This window comes from Alosa sapidissima, chromosome 18, assembly GCF_018492685.1.
Source record: "Alosa sapidissima isolate fAloSap1 chromosome 18, fAloSap1.pri, whole genome shotgun sequence".
Lineage (NCBI taxonomy): Eukaryota > Metazoa > Chordata > Actinopteri > Clupeiformes > Clupeidae > Alosa > Alosa sapidissima.
In genome coordinates, this window is record NC_055974.1 from 20183796 (window position 1) to 20203270 (window position 19475).

Genomic DNA, 19475 nt, shown 5'->3' on the forward strand with positions numbered 1-19475 from the left:
GAGAGAGAGAGAGAGAGACATAAACCGTGAGTGTATCTCGAGAAGGCACTCTCGAACAAAGGTAGAACTCTCTTACTTATACCCCTCCAAAATGCTGACACAACACTACCCCGAACCCACAGATGGCGTTATGCAAGGCCGTAGTCATGATGTCAACATTGGGGGGGACCAAATCTGTGGTGGGGTCTGTGGGACCCCCAAACAGAATTTCAATACATTTCCTACCATGAAAAAAGTCGGTCAATTAGGGTACTTTTGACGGACATAGGCATGCATGGATGGATTATGAACCCCTGGGCACAGATGCCCACCCCCCCCCCCCCCCCCTCCTCCAGATAGAGGGGTCCTGAGGCATTCTCCCACGGAAGATTTTGTTTTTTTTTAAATGACCCTTTAAATGATGACTTCTGGTGCAACTTCACACAGAGGCTTGGGCTTCAGGGCCTCCTGAGCTCTTGGGCCCAGTAAGCCCATTCAGTAGTCCATCCCTGGACCTGTGGTATGACTTAATTTGTCTTTAAAATGTATACAAACTAGAGTATCTTTGTTAACCTCTATATTACACAGAATGTGGTTCTTTCTTTGACTTATTACTTACACCTGAAGATTTTTTTTTAACTAAGGCTTAGACTCATAGGTTTGGACCTATAGCCTAATAAGATTTTGTCTTTTAATTTAGATTTTATTATGCTGGCGGCTAATCACACAATTTTAACGTAGTTAGAAAGGGACAGGATTCAGGAATAGGCTACTAAGACAGGCCCCTCTTCTGTCTGACTCACCTCATGTTACCCCTTGCATTATAGACTGGCTTCTGACAGAAATGACGTTTTGTGCCAACATGTAGAAACACTTGGCATACAGCCTTTAATTGGTGAATGGAGGTGCAAATTCCTTTCTTTGGTTATTGTCCGCGATTCACATTAACTGTAGGCTATCACCACTAGTGCATTGTAAACGTTTTTTACAACTTGTGTGCCCGCGCCACATTTGATTCCTATGTTTTGCCTGCATGGATGCGCGATTGAGTGCGCATCTAAATAATATGCAAGATGCAACAGCCATTTCTAAGAACCCTATAAACGGCAATTTCTGGCATTACTACTAGAATGCATTATTTATGTTGAAAGACATGTGAAAGAAATGAATGACATAGGCTTGCACAAATTCATCATTTAAAATAAAACGTTTCACTTTCGCCCCTGGGGATCTATCTATCTATCTATCATTGCGAGAATAGGCTACAATGGAAAATGTTTCAAAGTTCCCTGTTTCAAGGCTCCAAAAATGTATGGGATTTCCTTAGCCTGTGCTACACCTTTCCAACAAGTTTTGTGAAAATTGTACCGGTATAGCTTTTGCGAAATTGTTGACAGCCCTACCTCACCGCAGTAGGGTGCAGTAAATGGAAGCTTTTAACAGCGCACACCACTAACGAAAAACGGAAAACCACCAGGACAAACCACTCAGGGGTGTAGGCTACTCTGGAACAATCACTAGGTCACTAATTTGTGCGTTATTTACGTTTGATTACATTTCACATGGTGGTGCGTGTTGTTTTTTTCTGTAGGCCTTGTAGGCCTATAGCGTTTTTTTCTTTCTTTATTTTTCTATGTCCGTATATTGGGGGGGGGGGGGGGGGGGGGGCGGGCATTTTAGTCATATTTGAATATTGGGGGACACAGGTCCCCCTCAATGCCTATGGTGACAACGGCCCTGGCGTTATGAAAGGATCGTTGTTCGCTCTTATCTTCGCAAGTCAGCAATATTGCTGCCAAGGGTACAAACTTTTCACTTAAGTTTACGGAAAGTTCAGGGGTGTATAGAGGGATCACAGGTAATACATTGTGCATGGGTTAAATATTGTTCGCCCCCCTGCACTCTCCAACTGGTTGTTATAAGTAGAGCTCGCCCCTGTGTACGCGTTATCTTGCAGCTGCAAGCCCGACTTTGTTTTTTTCAAAAGGCCCAGGCTAAGGCAGCATGAGACACAGTGCAACAAAAAGAGACACTCTGGTAGGATGATTTCATTATGTAATTAGTAATAGTTAAACTTGTTATTTAAAAAAAGTTATAAAAGGTTATTATATAAGAATGATGTCTGGGTATTACTTGATTGTCATTGAGGTTATATAAATACATATTTACCGTTTAAACACTCTTTGTCTCATCATGATGTTTACAGACATTAGTGATAATTTTTATACCACAGTTCTATTTTGTTTCAACAGGCCTTTTCTCCTCTTGTCACTGTCTGGCTCGTCAGTACCACTTTGTGTCTGATAAGATCAACTGGACTGAAGCACAGCAATACTGCAGGGAAAAGTACAATGACTTGGCCACCATCGGAAGCCAGGAGGACAACATCAGATTTATAAACTATACTTAGGTGACATTGACAGGGTCTGGATAGGGTTATATTATGACATAAATGGCTTTAGAAGGTCCCTGAATGGCAGTACATTGGAGCAAACAGAGTACAACAATTGGAGAAGTGGAGAGCCTGATAACATTGAAGGAGCTGAAAGTTGTGTATTATTATGGCATGGGTCCTGGGCTGCCGGAGGTTGCTCTAACATGAATCCTTTTTTGTGCTATGATGGTGAGTAAATAACCCATCTCTCTTTGGACATGCTTTACTTGTCTCTGCCCTTTTTTGTCTATATGGGGTCATTCCACGTCAATTCAAACAGGGCCCACGCACTTAGGTCTCCAAAAATTCTGAAAAAATTACCAGGTGAACATTTGTTACCTAGGAGACACACTGTAAAATTACTTTTATGTAAGATCAATACTTTCCAAGATACAGCCAGTTTTTAGTCCTACAACTAAACCATGTTGGAGGCTCAAATTGTGCATGCTGGTACATAAATAGGAATAGTATGTAGCAAAATTGTCACGTTTGGTCTGGATGATCCTGTATGGTCATAGCTGTCCTTTGTAACCACCAAATCAATGGTGGATTTCTGGTGGATAGTACATTGCACAAAGAGAAATCCATTCCTCCTATTTTCCCCACTACTAAGACATACCGTCCTTCTTTGTAAAGCAGTTTTCCATTTCAAAGTTCACGCGTTGTTTAATTAAAATTGCTACTCTAGGGTCATATTCTTGTCACTTTACTTAGAGCTGACAAATAACACTTATGATATTGCATAGCTGTGTACAATTGTGTGCTGTAGGGAGATGTATAAATTATTATAACTTTATTACTTATAGCTATAGATATATATAGGACTACAGTAGAAGTCAAAACTCTTTATGCATCACTATACGCATTTAGCAAAGCAAAGTAGTTATGATGCATCACATTTTTGTGTATATGTGCTTCTGTGTGTGTTTATTAAGTGTGTGTGACTGCATGTAAGTTAGTTTTTGTGTGTGTGTGTGTGTGTGTGTGTGTGTGTTTGTGTATGTAGGTGTGTTTGTTTGTGTGGGTGCATGTGTGTGAGGGTGTTTGTGTGTGTACAGTATGTGTGTTTATGTGTTTGCACGTTAGACATATCTAGGCTGTGTATCTGTTTATGCACATGCACATAGACCCCTGGAGGCAAACATATGCAAAATATTGGTCATCCTAAGCCCTACGGTTCTCAATATATACAGTCACTAAATGTATACATAAATTAATGTATTGTATGGCCCCCCATTAACGGAAGTCCACGAAACTTGGCATGCTTTCAGAGGGTGTCATAGTTTTATATTGCATACTGTATATATATTTCAATGCCAGTGTAATGTCTATTGATGTAATTGTAAGTCACTTTCAACTAAAGCATCTGCTAAGTACTATAAACATGAACAAACATAAACATCATTGATGCCAACAGTAACATTAACAGGTTTTATCCATTATATTTTTTTACAACATGTTTATGTCAGTTTTGTGATAGTGGGTTTACATAGAATATAACCATATTTCAGCTATATATTCAGATCCATCTTTCAGTACAAACTCTCTCTACTCTACACTCTTAAAATGAATGTGTGGAAAACAACACAGTTTGTGTTGTTTTTAACACATATCTGTGTCCAGATAGGGACAACACAGTTTGTGTTGTTTCCTACACATACATTTTAAAAGTATAGAATACTTATTTGATTATGACACTGTAGACCTCTTGTTTCATTTCTTTTTAATCACACTCTTACTTTATTTTTTCAAATTGCAGTAAATGAGAGTGCACCGAATACATACGTCCTCATCTCCCAGCCAAAGTCCTGAAACTATGCACAGGAGTACTGCCTTGATCACACAGACCTGGCCATCGCCAGGAACCAGGAGGAGAACCAGCGGTTGGTGGAACTGGTTGGTCCCAAAATACGCGTGTGGATAGGTCTCATCAGAGACCCCTGGAGGTGGTCTGACCAGAGCAAGTCCCATTTCACAGCCTGGTTGCCAGGCAGCCCTAATAATGGTGGAGCGTCTCCATGTACCATGTATCTGAACAGAGGTTGGGATGACGTTTTATGCAGCTGGAAATTTGCTTTCATTTGTCAAAGTGGTGAGTTTATAACAAGCATTCACCCCATACCTGTATGTATTTCAGTTTGTGTTTGCCTGAACTAGCCTAATGTGTTTGTATTTGTGTGTATATGTGTGTATGAAGCTTTAAGATTTTCCTTCACTAACCTAACCCCTGAAAAAACGTTATTAAATCATTATCCGTCTACTAGCATCACTGTCCAGTCCACAGTGCACAAAGCAAGGTCAAGGTCAAGAATGTTGAAGTGATTTCGGTATAGAAGAACTTGAATGCAGAGATGTAAAAGTCCGGCTACAAAAAGTAAAAGTCTTGCCACATTTTTGTTCCAAACATTCACTTAATTCTTATCAGCACAACTCTTAAGCCAGGTAGATCAGCTAATCAGAGAAATCACCTGTGCTTACTGGAGAGGTAGAACCAACACATGGCAGGACTTTTACTTTCTGAAGCCGGACTTTTACATCTCTGCTTGACTGGCTCGCAGAACTAACCATACCAACTAATGGGCATGGGCAAACATTCCCACATATCCTCTAGAATCATGTGGAAACCCTTCCCAGATGAGCTGAAGCTGGTATAGCTGCAACAGTTTCATATTATTGTAATGCCTGTGGGTTTAGAATGGGATGCCACTGAAGTTCCTGTGGGTGTAATGGCAGGCATCCCAATATTGTGTCTATGTAGTATACCTCTGTTTGTGTTGAGTTAATGAGAGACTACATTAACATGCCTCTAGTCCCAAACAGACAGGTGGTGAAGGTGACCATCAAGACTGACTCCCCCGTCAATATGGAAGACCCTGCTGTCCAAGCTGCCATGGCAGAGCAGGTGAATCCCTCCCCTCTTTAGGCAATAGCAGCTCACATGCGCCACCTAGAGTTCTCTCTCAGTCAGTACAGGTTGAAATAGGCCTTGTTGATGCAGTCATTAAGTCAGCCACTGTGTCTAGGGAAGGGCACCTTGACACCTGTCAAATAAATGTCCAAAATTGATGTACTTGGTGTATCAAAACATATCTGTCTAAAATTACTATTGCAAACTTTAGCAAAATATTCATTCAAATGTAGTCACTCTCACTGTCACCGTCTTGGCCTCCTCCTCAGATTCTTAAGAAACTTCAGGCGGAGGGTAGCCTGGGAAAAACCCAGACGTACTTCCGGCAAATTCGAGATTCGCTCTGAAAGTCCGTCTGGCCAAGAACCCATTCTAGCCCATTTCCAATTTTCCTACATCGAGGCACCAATCAGAACCCTTGAGGCGGGCTTTACACGATGACAATAGCGCACCGTTGAAGAAGCCGAGGTTTTTTAAAAAAAAACATCAACCATGGCTGCTGCCGCTTGTTTGAAGCTGATATCACGTTGGTTTAAGACAGGGAGTTAGAAGTTTCTTAACTGCTTCCTTATGTTGGAATATGCAACATTGTACAAACATGTATGTAAGGGATATGTGATATCTGCAACAGTGGTAGGCTACTGAAAACGGTTTGATATTCTGTTCATTTATAGGACTATAGTAGCTGGACACGTAGCCGACAGAAAACACATAGGCTACTTTTGAATTGCCTTGAAACAATTGCGGCATTATTGCTTTGAACGTTTCAGTCTCTCGTCCCCCATTCCTGCTTTATATGTCCCGGTCAGCCAGAAAGGACGAATGAAACAAAATGCTCGTTTGAACGTCAACGGTTTTGTTCAGAGCTGAAAATGCAATTGTGTTTGACAGAGGGCAGATGTAAATTGCTAGTGACAAAATATTAGCTTTCAGTGTGGCATGATGTCTTTGTAAATTAGCCTATGTTTAATTAAAAAGTGGTTAATTCTTCCTGCTTCTCCCTACAACCAGACAGTGTTGCAAATTGTGTGCTTCCGTCACTCTGTCTCTTTCGTTGCTCTGATTGGTTTTTGGCCTCTCCTATTGCGTCCGGGGCATTTTGATCGGCGTCCGTTTGGAAACGCCCTTTGGAAATGGGCTGTGAACGAACCTTCTCCAGACCCACTCTCAGTTACGACTGAGAAGGGTCTGGTTTTAACCGGGCTAGACGGAGGGCCAGCAGGTCACTCGTGTCACATGGAGACAGCAGCCAGCGGGGCAAGTCTTTCACGAGGTGAAAACCAAGGATGCAAAGAAGAAATTAGAAAAGAGAGATGAATTGTGAGGACACAGATTAATAACATGCATGCGAATCAGAGATTAATCAGATATTAATCACATGCAGGCCTTATAGGTGTACAGTAGTTTATTTTTAGAATGCAGTACATTTTTAACAACATGCAACTAATATGCAAGCATATTTAATATCTTCTTACATAAAAGACAGTTTCGTAGCTGTTTCATCCTTTGAGAATCCTTGTATTTCATTGAGAGATTTATATCGTATGAAACTTACTTATTTTTCCTCTGTAAGGTGATGGGTTATCTTTGCTTGACTTTGTATGAACTTTTGGGTCCCAAAAGACACTTTTTTTCCAATTTGTGAACCACTGCTTCTACCAACCTTCATGTATTTTGACCGGTACACACACACACACACACACACACACACACACACACACCCTCAAACACAACCACACACACACACACACACACACACACACACACATTTATACCTGTTAACCCTCCCCTTTTTTCCGGGTTTGTGACGTACAGGCGTTCTTGACGTTCTTGCTGTCTTCCCATTTTATTCTTTACATAAATATCCCATATTTTAATACTCTCATAACATTAGCCCTTCCACCGTAACCTTCAGTCTAATTTCGAAGCGCTAGCAGGGCAGATCTCCGGTTTGGTCGAATCAATTTTTGTCAGGTTTTTTGCTTACCCCAACACGAGATGACCCTAAGGAAAACGATATTGGGGTTAAAAATGGCCAGATTTCCCATTTAAAGTTATATAAGCCTATTTAAGATAATGACGTGGTTTATGTAAGAACACGATTTGATGCCAATCTGTAAGCAAAGTCACATTAGACCTATTAGCTCCACAACTTGTTTATGTTTATGCATAGTGCAGCAGTTTTGTAGTCTGAATTTTTGCTGTTAGCAGAAAGAAATTTCCGAGATATCCGAGAAATCTCCCTTATTTCCAATGCTTAATGTTGACAGCTATGACACACACACACACACACACACACACACACACACACACACACACACACACACACACACACACACACACCTTTGTGTCAATTAATGTGTCAAACCAGAGACTTCCAAAAGGTCCACATACTTTTTGTCACTGTATGTCCAGAGAGACTGAGACATTTAGTCAGACAGACTCTCACTCTCTCTCTTTCTCTCTCTCTCTCTCTCTCTCTCTCTCTCTCTCTCTCTCTCTGTCTCTCTCTCATAAAAGGATGCAATGTAGTTCAGTGATGGTCTTTTAATAATTGGGTCTTTTATGGTCTTTTAAGAATTTTGACATCCTTGGCTCTTGGACCTAACTTTTGACAGTCAACACAGCTGAAAGAGTACATGCATCTGTACTTGCCCATTACTTGAACGCATGTAGGCAAACTAGACTGAAACTAACTTCACCGGGTCTCATAGGCAATGACAAAAAAGTTATGTACTATTGACTGAAAAGGGGTTACATTGGGAGTTGTATGGGACTGGTTGCTAAGGGCTGCTTACACTCGTGACAGTGTGTCTTCAGTGTTTTTTCTTGGTCAGTGGCGTAATGAATTTTAGAAGGTGTAAGATAGCGATTTTGGATCATGTTTCAGACCACATAATTTGTCGTTAATTGGCACACCCCTGGGTGCAAGGTTAAATAAAAGTGGAGAACAATGTATGGTGATTTTGGTAATGTTTGTCATATTTGTTTTAGCATTGTTTGTATAACCCATGTTGGTCACAAGGCACTGATATTCAGTTGAATCATAGTTTAAGCAGCTTATGTTGGAATGTATTTTGGTGATTGAATTTGAAGTAATGTTTGTATATTGTGCTTCTGGAGGTGCCGTGGGCCTAATTCAAAGAAACACATGAAGGAAGGTGCATAATGGTAGAACATATTATTCAAAAATCCTTTGGCCACAAATTATAGAACTTTTCTATTTCCAACTCATCTCTTCTTCATGGAGGATTCATTGTCGAACATGCAAAATATGTCAATGTAAATGGTTTTACAGGAAACAAAAGAGTCTTGCATTCAGGTGTTACACCTGCTTATCTCTTGAATCTGATTTTGCATGTCAGATAGGTCCGTGTAACGCTTTGCAGTGCTATGTTATATTTGCAGAATTCACATGAAAAAATATAAAAATATGCTTAAAAATCCGTTATCCATTCTTTATGATGGCACAGTAAATAGGTTATTGTTGCATATTTTGATTTTCAATTGAGCAGTTACAGTTTTCTGTTCAGAAGTTAAAAATTGAAATGATGCGTCAATTTTCTAATTTTCCTTTTTTGAGCTTTTGGTTGGACTGAACCACGAGCACTGGGGGGAGAACACAATCTAGCTGGGTCAGGCTAGATGGTGGAAGAGAGCGCCGCCTGAAGTTGTATGTGATTTTGACTCATTACTTTAGAGATTAATAACTAAAACTTCGCCGATTTTTGGGAGATGGCACGTTAAACATAACTTTCAGCCTATGTTGAACATATCTACAGTATATTTGAATACCATGGCCATGCCATACCATAGCAAATAATTCCCCAAAGCAGAATGCTTTGCCATCAACGTCAGTCTAGGACCTAGGCTATAGTCTACAGGCTACCCCAAGCACTGTATGACATGGGAAATTTTTGCTTATTTAACACTTTATGCTAGACTAGGTTTCATTAGGCTAAACGAAGACACAACAGTGAGTATGCCTAATTTATCAGTTTATCCATTTATTAATTTCAACATCAAATAGCCTACATTGCTATAGGCTACAACTCAAGTCCATTGGATCATGTAGCCTAGGTCTCCAAAGCCTCCCAGCACATGAACATTCTACACACATACTCATAAGTGTCAGGATGCAGCAATGTCTCCCTCTGCATCTGAAGTTCTGATCTCGAGCTGACATTATCAATCGCTATCGCTTGGCACCTTGATGCAAGCTGAACTGTGTTTGATAGCCCTCCATCTCTACATCCGCTGATAACAATGTGATTGCCAATAGGCCTATGTATCACCCCCCGCTTGGTTCACCCCAACAAAAACGGTGAAAAAGGCAAAATCCAATATTAACTGCATTTTACTTTTGTTTCCAATCCAGTTTCTGTTTTTTTCTTTATCTTGTGTGACTAATGACAAATGCAGAAAATAGCATCAATTATCTATTTGCTGACCAGTTAAAAAAATTGAAAATTGGATTATTGAACACATTTTTTATTTGGATCAGATGGATGGAGCAAATAGAACAAAGCACTGCAAAGCGTTACACGGACCCAGATAGGTCTAAAATGATTCCCACAACTTTCATTCCTGGAAAGATCCTAACTGACAAAAGGAGACATCTTTAATGTGCCTCTGTTTCTGTATGTGTTGAAGATGAGAAGCCATTGTTTGAGTTGCCATTTGGAATGCAAGACTCTTGAATGCAAGACATTTTGAATGTCGACAGTGAATCCTTCATGAAAAAGAAAAGAGTGTGAAATGGGAAATGTCTGGTCTCTCATTTTGTCCAAAAATAGTTTTGAATATTATGTTTACATAATGTTTGCATACTGAACTCCATAGTCATAGGCCTCCATTATCATTATCATGCATCTTCCAAAAAGCCTCTGGCCATGACCTACCAGAGCCACAGAGGAAAAAAACAGAAGTACTGGTAGCCTTTAACAGACAAGTCTATGTGACGTAATTGACAATTGACACCAAATGCATGACTTGAATGACGACAAAGACTGTTGTCCCATTTGGCATGTTTGTAAAACAAATCTCTCATGAAAATGACAATGCAGCTATGATCACTGAGCAAAAATAAACACCTGAGGGGTATTTCACAAAACCTGGATAAGGGATAAAGGATTTTTTGGTTATCCTGGATGATTTTAGCCTCGGTTTCACAAAAGAGATGTCACATAAGTTATCATGGGGATTTGTTCTCTGCACCTAGCCGGACCAGGCTAACAGCCTAAGTTAATTCTAATGGTAATTATGTAGTCTTATTGGTTCAGCTAGCTGCCATTCAAATCAGGCCTTCATGTGAATTTTTAAGGAGCTTTATTCCATTTACAGTGTATATACTATTTGCTAAATGTATTTGCTCGCAAATCAAAACAGATTGTCTGCCTCCTACCATATGGTTATTATTTTGATAGCCTTATAATTATTAACATACTCGTTGTTTGCTTCTTTTGTTGATAGATGTTTGATGAATAGTTTACTGTATTAAGCTAGTTGATTGGAAATGGAGGGGCAATTCTTCAAAGCTGTTTTCAACAAATTTGGTTATAAAGCCAATATATGAAGGTATACAGATTTCTACTATGTGCATCTTTGCAGTGGCAAGTGCTTTCTTAATGACGTTGCGTGCCGAGATAAAAAAGCACTCACTCGTGGGTGCATATGTAGATTTGCATTCAGTGGGTGCACCACGCCTACTCTCACTGTTTTACAGAAATAGCCATGTTACCCCATTCAAAGAAGGGAAACTTTACTTCATTGTTTGGCTATTAAAAGCGGTTGTTCACTTTGTGTGAATGATGCTATTTTCTGCATGTTTTTAATTCCAACCATGGGCTCTTTGGAGGAGAAACGAGAACCAGCACACATCCTGAATTACTTAAACCTGGCTTGACATATTCGCTCTTACTCATCCTGGATTGGCGTTAGTGAAACAAGTTTATCTAGGATGACCAGACAACGCTATGTCAAACTTCACTTTATCACTTATCTTGGATGTCTTACAGTGATTCTGCCTTTGTGAAAAACTCTTCTACTCTCTCTCTCTCAGTGGTACTGAAGACAAAAGAGTTTTGCATAATATTTTAATACCATTTATATCCATATTAGATAGTGTCTATAGTTTCGTGCACAACCTAATCATCACAAACCATTGACGAGATGCACTATAAAACATAGTCCTTTCAGACTAGCAGACAGGTCCCAATGCATGTATTAAAAGTAATGGCAATGACACCTCCAGAGAAGAAGCCATCTCTGTCTGCCCCACAGAGCAGAGGACAGAGGTGTGGAGGCCTCCATGACAGTGTGTCTGAATACTGTAGATCATGTCAGATTTACTACTGTAAAATGTTACGTTTAACGTGTCTTGAACAGGACAGAACGGTGAAGCAGTGGTAAATGGAGAAACTACCATTAATCTGACTCTGACACAATGTACCTCGAGTAATTACCAAGAAGTAGCAGAGTAGTGGCATGGCATACGAGGAGAGATATGTAAATGATGATAAACCATAAACTTAAATGTAAACCAATATCGCTTAAATTGAATGTACTGTACGGTAAAATAGGCAGATAGGCATAATGTACTATAACAAGTTTGATGCCAGTTGAACAAAGTAAGCTTAAACAAATAACAAACTTAAACGTTAACTTAACAAATTATAAAGCAAGTCAGATGTGAAACACATCAGATAAAACCATACATCAAATATAAAGAAATGAAAACATACCGCAAGGAAAGGAGAGAAAGAGAGAGAGAGAGAGAGAGAGAGAGAGAGAGAGAGAGAGAGAGAGCAAGGCCTCCTCCAGAAGAGTGATCAGACAGCACAGCGAGCAGCACCTCCCCAGCCCAAGACAGGAATAAAAATAGAACAGAGAATAGAACCGAAGAGAAGAGAGAAGAATCTGTGTTCTTTCCCTTATATCTAAAACAACTTCACTTCACTATAGACGGCATCTCCACAGGGCATCTCTCTTATCTGAGAGCAAAGGGTGTTGGCGCATCTCTTTAGAGACGGCATCAAACATCACAGGTTACAGAAACATCTTTATGTTTAACAACTTTATAACATCTTTATGTTTAACAACTTTATACTGTTCTACAACTGATAATGTTGTATTTCTCACATGGGGACCTTGTGATATCAGACACAAGCAGATTATAATTTCTCCTTTGACCAATATAGTTAGAGTTCAGGTATTTTCCTGTGGTCCAGGAGAGGCCCGGGACTGCGTTAGAACCTCAGCACGGTGACGAGAACCAAGACCAAATGGCAGCTGAAACCAGTGACTCTCTAGTTCACTGTATAAACGGGGGTGCTGTTGATTACAAAGGCTTTTGTCTACTGTACATATGCAAATTATTGGCCTTACCCTGTGTATATGTGTGTGTGTGTGTGTGTGTGTGTCAACGGGATTGTGAGCATGTCAGGGGGGAGTGACAGACCGGTGATGATAAAAAAGACTTGTCCAAGCAGGTGGAAAAGATAGCTGCCTCAGACACCAACAAAAGGGGGAACAGACCTGACCAACAAAGTTACCATAACAGTGGGGTAAGTTGGAACTCTAAATTTAGAGAATTACTCCTCAGGATCATCTGTCTGATCTGTGTCTGCACTCAAAGGACAACCTAACACTGTAAAAGGTAAATGTATGTGGGGGGAACAAAATGTATGCACTGTGCAAACACAAATACAAAAGAGTTTTGCATAATATTTTAATCCCATTTATATCCATATTAGATAGTGTCTATAGTTTCGTGCACAACCTAATCATCACAAACCATTGACGAGATGCACTATAAAACATAGTCCTTTCAACACACACACACTCAATGTAACATCATTCACTTTTTACTTTTTCATTTTATTACATTTTTTAACTTTAACATGGCTGTATTGAATATTCTATGTTTTGAAAATATGTTTGCAACAATTTGCAATATATTTGAGTTCATATGCTTACTCTTTTCAGAAATGTACATGAAATTGATTTTTTTTAAAAACTAAAAATTAAAGAAATTTGAGAATTTGACATATCCAACAACTCTACAATAACAATAGTTTTTTTTGTTGTTGTTCTTTTTGTTGTTTTTTTCAATAGTCTTAAGCCGGGCAGATAGTTCTTATTCAGTTGCATATGCCATTGAAACTCAGACTGCACATTTCACTCAAGCACGAATAATGTATTCACACTGTACATTTCAATGCTGTGTTTCACTGTATATGTTTGACTGCAGTGATGTGCATGAGCATGTTAAAATAGAGCACATTCATTCCCTTATGAAAAAGACCAGGAATCTTTGTATTTAATAATTGTATAATTACAGTGCATGAAAATGCACTGTTCTGTTATCCGAAGTCTTCTTCTTCTTCTTCTTCTTCTTCCCACCAAATTTCTGCGTCTAATTCAGCTTTAACCGTTTAACGTAGAAACTTCGTTCAAACTTTGTAACGTAGGTCTTGAAAAGGACACGTGGGGAATGTATTTTTTGCTTTTGTAAACTTTATACTTTTTTAATATATTAATAAAAAACAAGCTTATTTTTCCCCACAGACTTTGCATTAGCACTATGACATCACAATGGACTAATTAACTTGATTTGCACCTGTATCAACTTCCAGCTGCTCACTATTAGGACCCATCAAAGGGCCATTTAAACTGATTGCACCTGTATCAACTGCTTTCTGCTTAACTAGGCCAACTCTCTCTGTGTCTCTCCATTCTACAAGGATATAAGGGACATTCTATCCAACTTTCTATCCATTCATCCTCTTCAAACCATTCACTCATCCACCCATTAAACTATCCATCAACATCCATTAAACAATCTGCCTATCAACATCCATTCAACTTTCTGTCTATCAACATCCATTACACTATCTACATTCAACTTTTAAACTATATACTCTGTCTCAGGCTTTAAGCATACAATCTGGCTCTCTTAAGACTACTATTTCCTCTGCCCACAACTGTTTCAAAATAAATGTCCTCACTACAATAATTCACTATTAAACTAGATGTACCTGTAAAATATGACCGCCGCTCAGTCCTGTACATCCGTTCCGCGAAAATAAATCACACTTCAATTTGTCTCCATATTTTACTCCATCCCCCACTCTTGAAACTTTTGTGTATGCTTGTGTGCGGCTGCACAGAAAGTAGCCTACTGGTGCTGAAAAGGTGAATAGATTGTAGAATAGCCAAAGAAGATGTAGCATTGTTATAAAACCTTTAAAATCTCTAAACAATCACAAGTAGGGCAGTTCATCACAGTTCATCCATTGCAACTGGATTGATGAAAGGTCACTTACTGTACACCTGTAGGCTACATTGTATTTGGGAAAAGCAAAAGGTATCAGCATAATGTTATTTATTTATTTATTTATAAACAAAAACATCTCTGTCAGTTCCATGCCGTTTTCAACAGCTATCAAAAACAAAGGTCATTTTTGGATGGATGGATTTTTTGTGAATGTTTCTTCTTCTACATAAGATTTTAGTCATCTTTAGTTCATGTAATACTTTATTGTCAATGCACAAATTAAGTAACAGTAGTCTGAAACGTTATTGTTAATGCACAAATTAAGTAACAGTAGCCTAGTCTGAAACGAAATGCTGTTTTACATCTAACCAGTGGTGCAAATAACTGACATGTCCAAATGGGCCTTGATGAAATGCGTCGCTAGACTGTTCATACACATTTTATCGGGCCAAAGTTGAAGAGCTTTTGTCCGTTATTGTTAGTGCAAATATAGGCTGATTCATGTTCCCTTGCATTGTTTAACTGAGGTCCATGGCTAGTCTGGCTTTCACCAGACCAAGCTCAATCTTAAAAATAAATAGCGGGCAGATCAGGCTGGGTTCACCCAGCCTAGTCCATAGGCACCCGATATTGTTTAATTTTCCGATTGAGATATCCACGCTCTGGCTATTCTAAATGCAAAAATGCATCAGGGAGTTATGACAAAACTGTAACTAACAAACTAGATCCTAATAGAAAGCTGTTAGCTTCCCTAAGCTAAGTAGGCTTATAAGGTAGGCCTATTTACAACATAAATTGTCAATAGGCTATGCTGGCGACACAAATACAATCTCCTTTGGAAACTAATGGCTTACGCCTTACAGTATCAAGTGGACTTAAACTGCCATATCGTGCCAAAAATTGTAATAAAATTCACGCAGCTCCATGAGTCAAGGAAAGCGCGAATGAAGTAGCCACTTCTAAATGGGACCCACTACACAGTAGCTTAAGGTGTGTTGCTAAAGCAGCCATAATGAAATGAAGGTGTCATTGTTTGGATACTTCACACACACGTGCTTTTTAATTTCACAGACCGGGGGCCTGTACTACGAAGCGGGGTTACTGGCTTATCTGAGTAACTTCGAGAGTAACTTGATCACGTGTGGCGTAACTTCCCGATTAACCCGTACTACGAAAGGTGGATAGGTTTTAACCGAGGTATGCTGCCATGGCAATTTACGCTGCATCTCAAACCTGCTCCGACCAGGTTATGTTCTTGGTTAACCCGAGGTTTCTGTTAACCACACCCTTTATAAGTACCACCCCTCCACTAACAATTTCTCCCGAGACATGTCGGCGTATATGATCCATACGACATTGGAGCGCAAATCGCGAGGGACTCTCTTCGCAGGGCGAGGGGTTTTAGACATGGGCGGATTATGAACTTTCGGGCCCCTGGGCCCAGATGTATTAAGGGCCCCCCACTTATTGTCGTATATGTGGGAGGGGGGTTTGGGGGTCCTCCGCCAGAATTTTTTTAATTTGTTTGATGTGATTTCCTGTATTCTAGTGCATTTTGGGGATGGCCAATACTAAATTCAATCAGATTCATAGCCTACATCCTGATTTGTTGATAGAGGCAATGATTCCATGCAAAGGCTTGGGCTTCAGGGCCCCCTGAGCCCTTGGGCCCCTGGGCCTGGGCCCGGTAGGCCCGTGCAGTAATCCATCCCTGGTTTTAGAGACCGCCAGAAAATATATATAGCTTACCCGGACGATATTCTCTATGAAGATATATATTGTCAGCCAAGGGAATTCGTTATCTTTGTCAGATGATCTAGGAAGACGTCTCATAGCAATGCCCGTACGTGGACATTCATGTATTCCATCGGTGATGCAAGAATACTGTATGTCCGAAAATAAATCGCACATAGGCCTACAGTATGCTGAAAATCTGAGCAAGAATAGCCTAAAACTAGATGTACCGCATAGCGGTACAAAATATGACCGCCGCTCAGTCCTGTACATCCGTTCCGCGAAAATAAATCACACTTCAATTTGTCTCCATATTTTACTCCATCCCCCACTCTTGAAACTTTTGTGTATGCTTGTTTGGCATGCCTGAGTGTGTGTGTGCGGCTGCACAGAAAGTACCCTACTGGTGCTGAAAAGGTGAATAGATTGTAGAATAGCCAAAGAAGATGTAGAATTGTTATAAAACCTTTAAAATCTCTAAACAATCACAAGTAGGGCAGTTCATCACAGTTCATCCATTGCAACTGGATTGATGAAAGGTCACTTACACCTGTAGGCTACATTGTATTTGGGAAAAGCAAAAGGTATCAGCATAATGTTATTTATTTATTTATTTATTTATTTTTTATGTATTTTTAAACAAAAACATCTCTGTCAGTTCCATGCCGTTTTCAACAGCTATCAAAAACAAAGGTCATTTTTGGATGGATGGATTTTTTGTGAATGTTTCTTCTTCTACATAAGATTTTAGTTATCTTTAGTTCATGTAATACTTTATTGTCAATGCACAAATTAAGTAACAGTAGTCTGAAACGTTATTGTTAATGCACAAATTAAGTAACAGTAGCCTAGTCTGAAACGAAATGCTGTTTTACATCTAACCAGTGGTGCAAATAACTGACATGTCCAAATGGGCCTTGATGAAATGCGTCGCTAGACTGTTCATACACATTTTAACGGGCCAAAGTTGAAGAGCTTTTGTCCGTTATTGTTAGTGCAAATATAGGCTGATTCATGTTCCCTTGCATTGTTTAACTGAGGTCCATGGCTAGTCTGGCTTTCATCAGACCAAGCTCAATCTTTTAAGAAATCAAAAAATAAATAGCGGGCAGATCAGGCTGGGTTCACCCAGCCTAGTCCATAGGCACCCGATATTGTTTAATTTTCCGATTGAGATATACACGCTCTGGCTATTCTAAATGCAAAAATGCATCAGGGAGTTATGACAAAACGGTAACTAACAAACTAGATCCTAATAGAAAGCTATTAGCTTCCCTAAGCTACAGGTAGGATTATAAGGTAGGCCTATTTACAACATAAATTGTCAATAGGCTATGCTGGCGACACAAATAAAATCTCCTTTGGAAACCAATGGCTTACGCCTTACAGTATCAAGCGGATTTAAACTGTCATATCGTGGCGAAAAGTTGTAATAACATTCACGCAGCTCCATGAGTCAAGGAAAGCGCGAATGAAGTAGCCACTTCTAAATGGGACCCACTACACAGTAGCTTAAGGTGTTTTGCTAAAGCAGCCATAATGAAATGAAGGTGTCATTGTTTGGATACTTCACACACACGTGCTTTTTAATTTCACAGACTACAACTACCAAGCTGTAATCAAAGCACATCGATTCCCCTCTCACACCCTGCACGCACTTAAAACAAAATAAACAGGCGTCTCCGTCTCACGCATGTATAGGCAAAACTGTATCAGACCAGTGTAACGTTGGTAAATCTTCCATTGCACAGAATGATTTTGTAGCACGTGCAATAAATGACAGTCGAAAGATACAAACAGTGCTGCTATACATTTGCTTGGTATAACCGCATTTATAGTTTTCTACAAATGCAATAAATCAAATGCCTCCATCACTCAACCAACGCTAACGGTAACATTACCTAGGTCCTTATTGATATTACAAGATTAACGTACCTGCAGTAAAAACCAAGCATGTCCGATAAACATCCTCAGATTTATTTCGGCTTCAAGAAAAAATGGGAATTACACTTCATGTGAACATCGTCCTATCCTTATTAGATGTTCGCTGCGGTAAATTACAGTCCTTGTATGAAGCGTCCATTGTTTTTTCCAACCCACTTTTAACTTCCAACAAAATTACGTCTCACTGCAACGATGCGCCATCTAGTGGACAAACGACTACTTCTCGCCAATACTGAAAATGCAGCCATGATGATGATGATGAATATTTATTTTGGCTTTCTTTTAATCCTACTGATTTTCATTTTTTACCGGGGGGGGGGCAAATCACAAATGAGTGATTATGAGCCAGGTTGATGTGGGCCCTTGAGACCAACATACCATAAAAGATTCACAGAGAACTGTGTCTGCCCTACCCTCCTTTCGGGGGGGCCAGTCCAGCGGGGGGGCTGCAGATGAAAACGAAAAATGACGGTTCCATGCTATCCATGTGGGGGGTACATGCCCACCAAGTTTTGTGTACCCCGGTCTTTCAGTGTCCCGGGAATCCTTGTTGGTGTACGTCACTAAATGTACACATAAATTATTTTATTGTAAGGCCCCCCATGAACGAAAGTACACAAAACTTGGCATGCATTCAGAGGGTGTCATAATGATCCTACACTTTTAATTTCGTGCAGTTTTGACCTTGTCAGCCAGAGATATTGAGATGAAAACACCTAATTTTTTGCTTTTTAATTTTTAACTAGGTGGCGCTATACATGAAATAAGTGGTAATGGGATGGGTTGACATGCCCCCTTAAGACCAACATACAAAAAAAAGGTGGACCTCCTAGGCCCTACGGTTCTCGAGATATTCACAAGAAAACTGTCTCCGGCCACCTACAGGCCAGTTGGTGTATAGTAACATAAATTAATTTATTGTGTGGCCCCCCATGAACGGAATTCCACAAAACTTGGCGTGCATACAGAGGGTGTCATAATGATCCTACACTTCCAATTTCGTGCAGTTTTGACTATGTTAGGTCACAGATACCTTCAATTACACCACCTCATTTTTACTTTTTTGTGTTTAACTAGGTGGCGCTATACATGAAATGAGTGGTTATGGAATGGCTTGACATGGCCCCTTGAGATCAACATACAAAAAATAAATGGTCCTCCTAAACCCTACGGTTTTCGAGATATTCACAGAAAACTGT